Source organism: Coenobita brevimanus, chromosome 58 (assembly GCF_032717465.1).
Source record: "Coenobita brevimanus isolate Jiangsu-jjx chromosome 58, ASM3271746v2, whole genome shotgun sequence".
In the NCBI taxonomy this organism is placed as follows: Eukaryota; Metazoa; Arthropoda; class Malacostraca; order Decapoda; family Coenobitidae; genus Coenobita; species Coenobita brevimanus.
The window spans coordinates 26,377,907-26,386,846 of NC_137011.1; the positions used below are offsets into that span (position 1 = coordinate 26,377,907).

Below are 8,940 nucleotides of genomic sequence, written 5' to 3' on the forward strand. Positions count from 1 at the left end.
AAACACAAAACAAAGCCTTAAGAATAAGCACAGTATGCATCAAAATCATTATTGTAGATCACTTTCATCAAGATGCAAAATTAATTCCAAAGATCATATGAATACGTAGGACAGTTAAATGCTTTAGCTCTGTACCCATCTCACCCTTGCAATTTCATGTTGCATCACCGCCATCAAATAAACAAACGAACAACTGCCCAACACTACATGGAGTATCTCGGCAACATAACCCCTTCTCCATCCAACAATACAAATCACAGATCACCCAAGACTACAAATCACAGACATACAGTGCATAAACACTGCCATTAGCCACCACAGCCATCAAAACCCTTCAGTCAAACAGCATGCTTCGTGAACCACCACCAGACATACACAACTCATAAACCCTACCCAAAGAGACACGAACACACCTATACTCATATATATATATATATATATATATATATATATATATATATATATATATATATATATATATATATATATATATATATTTATATATATATATTTTATTGAGGCGAAGATGCACTTGACAGGTTGGTGATGATTGGCTGAATGCAACATGTCCGAATAACATCCTTGTATCTCAACCTGTCAAGTGCATCTTCGTCTCAAAAAAAAAAAAAAAAAAAAAAAAAAAAACAGTATAGTCAGACTGCGATGTGGTCACCACCGTTCCCTGATACGGTACCGACACAAAATACAACTCACAAACAAGTTACTTTACCCATACCGCAAGGCAACCCCCACACCACAACACATTTACTCATCACATGCACATCACTATTGCAACACAGTCTTTCAATATAACCTCAATCAAAGACTTTTGGAAACGACCGGTAGAAGCTTATTTCCATTGGGATCGCAACGAGATGAATCTGGGGTTGCAACTACAACTACAACATCCAAACCTCCGCCGACTTTCAAAGTCGAATTTACTTTTTCACCACCTTATCAAGATCCATTCTCTCTCCATGACCACACCAACTATATATGGTATCAACAAACTTCCTCACACCAACAATTTCTCAGATCCCATTATTCATTATTTAACCCACTTTACACACGCCACACACATTCCAAAACAGTCCCATTTCCAATGCCCTTACTCCATAATTTTCGCCCTTATGCCATACAAAGAGTTCCAAGTGATTATACATTCACACCCACACCCACACTCAAACACACTCACACCCAGACACACTCACATCCAAGCACATACATACACATACGCACCCATACCCACAGCCACAAACCCACACCCATACCCACACCCACACCCCCATACCCCCACACCCTCACCCATACCCCCACACCCTCACCCATACCCCCACACCCACAGGCCTACACCCCAACACCCCTATACTCCCACACTCCCACATCCCCCCACCCCCCCACATCCCCCACCCACACACACACTGTGTGGACAATGTATCACAGAACCGAAGTCTGCTATTTTGTGAAACATCAAGACAAGGTTCAGCAAACATTGGCTGGGAAAGTATCTCGGAACATTAGGTATTGCATGTAAATCACGACTTTACTTGGCATAATGAATATTCCGGTGTGAGGTGTGAGGACGTGAGAAAAGCAACAGAAGAAGCAAAATGAACATCGGCCACCGTAGGTAGCCCCGCCCACTGGCTCTGGCAGCATTAGTAATTGTGGATGTAGTGTAGGGGATATTTGGCCATGGAATTAAGGCATAATGATTATTACTATTTTTACACCTGTTGCATATGCTTTACATTAGTCACCCACACCACGTCAAAAAGTAAAATGGGAACGTTGACTATACACTCAAGACGTAATTTGCCACTCTCCCAAAAAGCGATGCTCGAGAAGGTTGCAACCCCACTCCCACCCCCTTACTGCGCCACTGTATAAAGCTATTTTCACTGACATCTTCCACAGGGGCCGAAAACTAGTTATAGTTTCTATTAGCACTGGAATATAACGGAGAGCTATTGTTCACAATTATTCATTATTAGTATAACATTACAGTAATACAAAAGACATATGACTTACGTTGGTCCTGAAGGTTGCCTCTCTCCTCGCATTTCTTTATCCACTTCATCACAGTTTTTGTAGTGAGGCCAAGTTGATGCGCTGTTACCCTGATGGAAAAGCCATTATCACGTAGAGCGATAATTTGACCTTTAACCCTTACACCACGGGCTTGTTTCCCAATATTTTGCGTGTCCCGCGGGGTTATTCGGGCTCCGAAAGACTCTCAAAAAATATTTGCCAAAAATCAGTTATTAATCCTAGAATATTAAAATTAAATATGTTTATGGCACATACCTTCCATACCACGTTGAGTACACCGCTTCCCGTCCGATCAGCGAAGTTAAGCAACGTTGGGTCTGGTTAGTACTTAGATGGGTGACCGCCTGGGAACACCAGATGCTGTTGGTATCCCTACGTGTCAAGTAGGGTTGGTGGAGGATTAGTGCCCCTCCCTGTAAAACAATTAACTCTAAGCCCTTGGCCACCCCGTCTGGGATACATGGCGTCTGGCAATGAATGAATGATGAACATACCTTCATCTTTCTCCTGGGATGTTTGCTGAGCCTTCGTCTATTACCGTAGGACTTGTGGAGACCTCTGAAGTTGGGTAACGAAGTCTCCACTTTACACTTCCCGACAACCCGCAGTATAATTACCACAGCCAGATATTATCACTATAAACACTATTCTATGATTATCAAGTAGTTTGGGATCCATACTCCAAAAAAAAAACACTGTGAAAGCAATGAAAATTATGAGCGCGTATGACCTTCCCACTTGTGCTAGTTCGCTGTTGGTATTCTGTCATTTATTATTCATAAAACCCCTCACACTTTATATTTCTATTACTATATAACACTTATATATATCTGGAGTCTTTATCCAGTAGTATTAATTTATTGTCACTGAAGTCATGAAATTTTTCATTCAGTAAAATACATAGAGAGCCACGGATTCACTTTCACTGTTATAACCTCAAGTATTTGTACTCATATTCTTATATTACTAATTACTTACATTTCTATTTACATTTTCTATTGTAATTTCAATATTTACACTTCTATTTTACTTACACTATGTTATTCAGTGTCACTTGCAGTAACATAAAACTATATTACAATGTTCAATCATATGTACTGTACATCCATTGCTTTCACTTGCTATTTATACATTATTTACACATTATTTACACATTATTTTCACATTATTTTCCTTTCCCACTTGCACTTTTAGAACTGCTTCTGGCTGTGGTAATCAAAGAAGCAGGTAACACAGAGGGGAACCTGGCACTCAGCGCACTGCCAAGAGGTGCGTTTGTGCACAGGTGTGCGTCGGGTGGTACGAGTATGTGCACACACCTGGCACCTGCGGATCGCAGCCTTCCTCTTGCTTGTGGCAGGCATTTGCATCAGTCTGTGCCGATCCATGTACGCCCTCTGCTCAAGTCTGTCGGGAAGTGTTACTGGATGGCGCCTTGGAGTTGCTGCTGTCACCCTACCATATCTTTCAAGCAGCTGCTGAACACAAGTCCTGGCGAACAACCTCAGGGAGAAGGACTTGGGTGGCTTGACCTTCATCTTGTACAGGATGAAGGCGTTCAGCATCGTCATGTCTATGAGATGCAGAAAAACTTTCCTGTACCACTTAGTATTCTTCCTGAGGCAGTCAGATCTCTCCAATCATCATGTCGGACTTGTCCACCAGCCGCATGTTGATATTGTAGTCTAAGACAGCATCAGGTTTCCTCACATGTTCGCCTGTCCTACGGTCGACCTTCCCACTGTCTGTCATTTCCCCCTTGTGTATGGTGATGAGCATGTGCACGACCCTCTTGTCATGCCACCGTATTGCCAGCATCTTCTCAGACTTGCATAGGTGCACGTCTCCTCGCTGCGAGGTTCCTGCCTCTGGGAATTTAGGGAAGTGGGCACGAATACTCTTGACAGTGCCGCAGGAGCCAATGCCGTGCTCTGAAAGGTATTTGGCAAGTTTCGGTGCTGTATAATAGTTGTCTGTATACAGCATATGATTCCCACCAAAATACCTTTCAAGGAGCACTTTCACTACACAGCCTGAGAAGCCAAGGGGGTGTGTTTTATCAAGATCGACAGTGCTGGCTGAATAAATGACGAAGTCAAGGATGTACCCCATCTTACAGTCGCACAGTACAAAGAACTTGATTCCAAAGTGATGGCATTTGCTTGGAATGTACTGCACAAACCTAAGACGTCCTCTGAACAAAACCAAGGATTCGTCAATGACAACCTTCTGAAAGGGGTGGAAGAATGTCATAAACTTATCCTTCATTCTGCTCAGAATCTCCCGGATCTTCCAGAGTGGGTCGGTTTGGGAAGGTACATCGTTGTCGGCAAAGTGCAGGTTTCCCATGATGTTCCGGAAGCGATCTCTGGCCATGTACTTATTGAAGGTGGGTGAGGGTAGTAAGAGGTCCATGGACCAGTATTCTTCCAACTCATGCTTCTTTGAGTGTGGCATGAGAAGCATGAGGGCGAAGAACACATACAGCTCCTGCACTCCCAGCATGGACCACTGTTGCATCTTGGCTGCACCTGTACCACTTGCAGCACGTTGTGATTCATACCTGTTGGTCTCATCACATATGTGCTGCATGACTTCATCATCGAGGAAGGCCAAAAGGAAGTCCACACACTCAGCATCCTCGTCAAGCGTGAAGGCAGGCTATACTCCTGAGGAACTCTCGTCAAAATGGAGATGTTCAGGGACAAAATCGGACCCTTCCATCCACGCAAAGGCATCCAGGATTCCCTGTCGTGGCGGTGTAGGGTGGGTGAGGGTAGAGAGTGGCTGTGAGGCAGATTTATCAGGTTCAAGGTCACTCACACTGACCCTGGGTTGCCGTACAGCACTAGCAGCCCTTACTCTACTAGCAACTCTACTTTTATGGGTCAGGGATTTACCTCTTCCTCTATGGTCTGCCTTCACTGTTGATGCTGGTGGTGACTCCGACGACAAAGACTCCGGAGAAAATTCAGCAGAAGAAGAGGAAGAAATGAGTGAAGTGGGGGTTGAGGAACGGGGAGGTGAATCAACTCGGGACTCATGGCGGGCTGGGTCACGCTGGGCCATTGTTCTGGGGCTAACCTGCCGCCTTTTCATTCCCTTCCCAAATTCCTTCCCTTGCTGCACTAACGGCTCCTTTCCCTTGGAGCTAGGGATAACTTGGGACACTGATGCACTCGTACTAGTAGTTTCTGGCACGATTTCCTCACCCGGCTCATCACACGAATCCCCTGAAGGGTCAGAGTCTCTATCCATCATCACCATTGATAATTCGGCTAGTTCACGTTCCACTGCAGAGTCACTTAGTCTTTTCCTTCTTCCCCCACGAGTTTTTCTGGGTGTAGAGGTCACAGGGCCCTTTGCAATGGGCGCAGAAGCGGCAGAAATGGCGGGGCACGAGTGCGACATGCTTTGACCACAGAGGAGGACAAGGAACTAAATGGCGCGGCTTATCTGAGAAGGCAAAGGTTGACAGTGACAGTGGGGCTGACAGCTGCTAACTTACATGCTAATAAATTATTGGTAGAAAATCTCGGCAATACATAAAGAAATAGGTAGTTCCAGGTGAATGTAAATGTCACTTAGGCTTTTCCCTTCCTTTCTGATGTATATTTTTATTACAGAAATAGATTACAAGGCATAATTCAAAGGGGAAATTACCGTGGGAAAGTAGCGAATGAATGCATGTGAGGTATTGTCAGGTGATAATTAGCCAATTCCTGGTGTATACCACTATCACTTACCTTATTTTTTTTTGGTATATATTATTTTGTATAAGTATAGGGCACAGGGCTTATTTCAATGGATGAAATCTGTGGAAAAATCCGGGGGAGATTTGCTTAGCACAGCGCAGCCAGGGAGTTGAGAGGACAGGGTAATGGAGGGGAGGTAGGGAGGGGAGTCAAGAACGGGGGAAAATGGCTAAAATGTCAACAATGGATGGGAGTACAGATGAGATTTGGAGTGCTGACTAGTGTTGGGCATTGGCAGTACTGATAGATGATACAAGCCACCATTTGAAAGCCCAGGATAATTCATATAACACAGAATCACAAAAGTGACCCCCTGCGGTATAATCCATTGCGCCCGAGTGTCAAGAAAGTGACTCCCCGCGGTTAAGGGGTTAAGCACTAATTTCTCGTCTCACTGATTTATGTCAACTTGGTGGGGCACATGATGATGCTGATTTCACCTTTGAGCAGAGGATAGCCAAAACACCTCGGTGGAACCCCCCCCCCTCCCATACCCCAGAGAGAGAGAGAGAGAGAGACACCGACCGACGGTTATGTAGAGGAAACATCATGTTAGCTACTTCATCATAAAACATATGATTTCCATTATTCCTTAGACTCCACTATTCGTATTTATCTACTTTTGAGTATGAACATGAGTTTTAGCTGTTCAGATACTTTGTAAATGTTTGAATATCTTGACTGCATGCACATTATTTTTGGCTGTTTGGATTTTCCTTGAAACAGTAGAACTGTTCATAGATACTGAGCTAAGATGGTTAGCTGAAAAACGGCCCATGTCTAAGGATTAAGACATGCAATAAATCACTAACTCGCATAATCACATTGATTCATTGCCGACCTTCTTATATTCTGTTATGTGCTTTTATGTTGTTATTAATGTATTATAATTTTTAAGGCAGGTGAATATAAACATTCTTTCATTATTTAATCAGCAGTAAGATTGACTGATATCTGTGAGTATGAAAATAAAATTCTCATTTCATTTAACAGTCGGTGAGCGAATGACACTGCTCTGATATTAGCCAAAGTCTGGTTGCTCGTGAGAGGTCCGAAGCTGTAACCTGTCGTCCGGGAAGGAGAGGCCGAGACTAGCGCCTTCCACACTGGGTGTAGTACGAACTTCTGAACAGAGCTGTACATCTAGCACATGTACAGAACAAAGGAGAGCTCAACCAGATAACAGACAAACAAAACATCAGACATCAAGGCACTGTTTGCAATGACCAGGGTACAGGTACCCTCAAAAATTTGCATGTAGTCCATGGAGAAATCGTGCCACAGAAAAACCAAAATATGGTTCTGTAAATCATCTTGTACGTCACATTCTAGAGATAAGCCTACACTCTGTTATTACTGCCCCAACCCAGGCCATGCAATATCTAAGTGTGACATTAAAACCAAAGAGGATAAGGAAAAAGAAGAAGGACTTGAGCCTTACTACAGACGGCATAAGGCCACAGAACACTGGACGTCAAACTGCAAGATGGGGAAGATGATATCAGTACAAAAGACGACCATACATTAAAAAAATATATATCTAAAGTTCAATTAGGGAGCATACATGGAAATGTGTATATTTTGGTTTCCGTTTCCTGTGAAGACGAAGATTAAAATTATTTTTTTTTTTTTTATTCCTCACCAGTGAATTTAATAAAACAAGAGGAATTAGAAAGGATTTTTATAAATAAAAAAAAAGTAACTTCTGTTGAGGAATCTTATTTAGATTTGTATACTGTAGATGGCAAATACCCCCGCTAATACCAATACACCAGTCCTGTATGAGACAGCCCTAGCATGTATTCAATATGGACGGTGGGTGTTAGTGCCGAAGTGGTGACATGTAGAGGTGTACGATATGTAGGAGGACTACTGGGCCTTGGGAGCAGGCTGAGAAGCCTATGCCCAGAGTCGAGCACATAAAATAAAAAAAAAAAAAAAAAAAAAAAAAAAAAAAAAACACATCCGTAATTGGGCATGACAAAGTCAGATGTCAAATTCACAGAGACTACAAAAACAATCACTACTATTTTCTATATAAAGGAAGATTTAGCAGTTACAACAAACATCCTTTTTGGCCTAAATACCATGCAACAGGAAAATATCATCTTAATGCCATTCTTCAGTTGCATAAATTATGACAGAGAATTCATAGAGGAGATTCCTTCACTAGAAGTGTCACCCAACAATGGCAGAAAATAAAAGGGAATCAGAACGATTAAACACCATAGCAGAACGATTCAGTTTGACCTCAAAGAAAACGAGACAATCCACCGTTCCCTCCCATCTTTTCCATCCCCTCTACCCAGGGACCGAGTTGACAGTAAACTTCCCACATTAATTCCCACATATCTCACCAGTGAGGTAGTTATTCCACCTAAATCAAACATGAATGCCGTGAAAAAGAGTAAATTGAAGAATTGTATACTGTTACTCTCTTAGAAGAATCTTCAAAAGGGAAAGGACTCTCTGTAGAAAATGCCGTAAGTCAGGTGCATAAGAATGGGGAAGCTCATGTGTTCCTACTTAATCAGATGAATGGAGAAATGCAGATCAAAAAAGGAACTTGTATATGCAGTTTAGAGACTTGCCCAGCTCCTATACGAGAAGTAACAATTAGGTGGAATATCAAGTAAGATATAAGCGATAGACGGAGTGTGCATAAAGGAGAATTTAGTTCTCACATGAAACTTTTATGTGGAAAATGATCTACTAGATTTATTACAAAAACATCTGCAGGCGGCCGCATTACCTGATGAGAAACTAGGTTGTACTAACCTGACTAAACACAAGATTAACCCTCTTCGTGCCGGACACTTCGAGCCCTACGTGTTACCCCCATAACACCCAATTTCCTTTTTTGTAGGGTGGGGGACTAAAATGATATATTTTGATCTTTAAAAAAAAAAAAAACGAATATCACTATCAAAAAACTCGCTGGAGGTCAGAATTGCATTTTCTGTAGTCCCACCGCCTGCCCACGGGTGTGTACACGCGGGGAATCCCCAGCAGAGATGAGAGAAAACCCGTTTTCTATGCAAGAAAAACTCAGGTATTCTCGCCAACGTGACTCGGGGGAAGGTATGGGAATGTTCTTTACGCTTTTCTGTCCACTTCACACTCACAAGTTTTT

The 8,940-nt window shown here is 42.6% G+C and overlaps 1 pseudogene; it reads left to right on the top strand.

Annotated features, from left to right (window-relative positions):
* Nucleotides 1–2,301: 2,301 nt before the first annotated feature.
* Nucleotides 2,302–2,421, top strand: LOC145402765 (5S ribosomal RNA; annotated as a pseudogene).
* The last annotated feature ends 6,519 nt before the right edge of the window (nucleotides 2,422–8,940 follow it).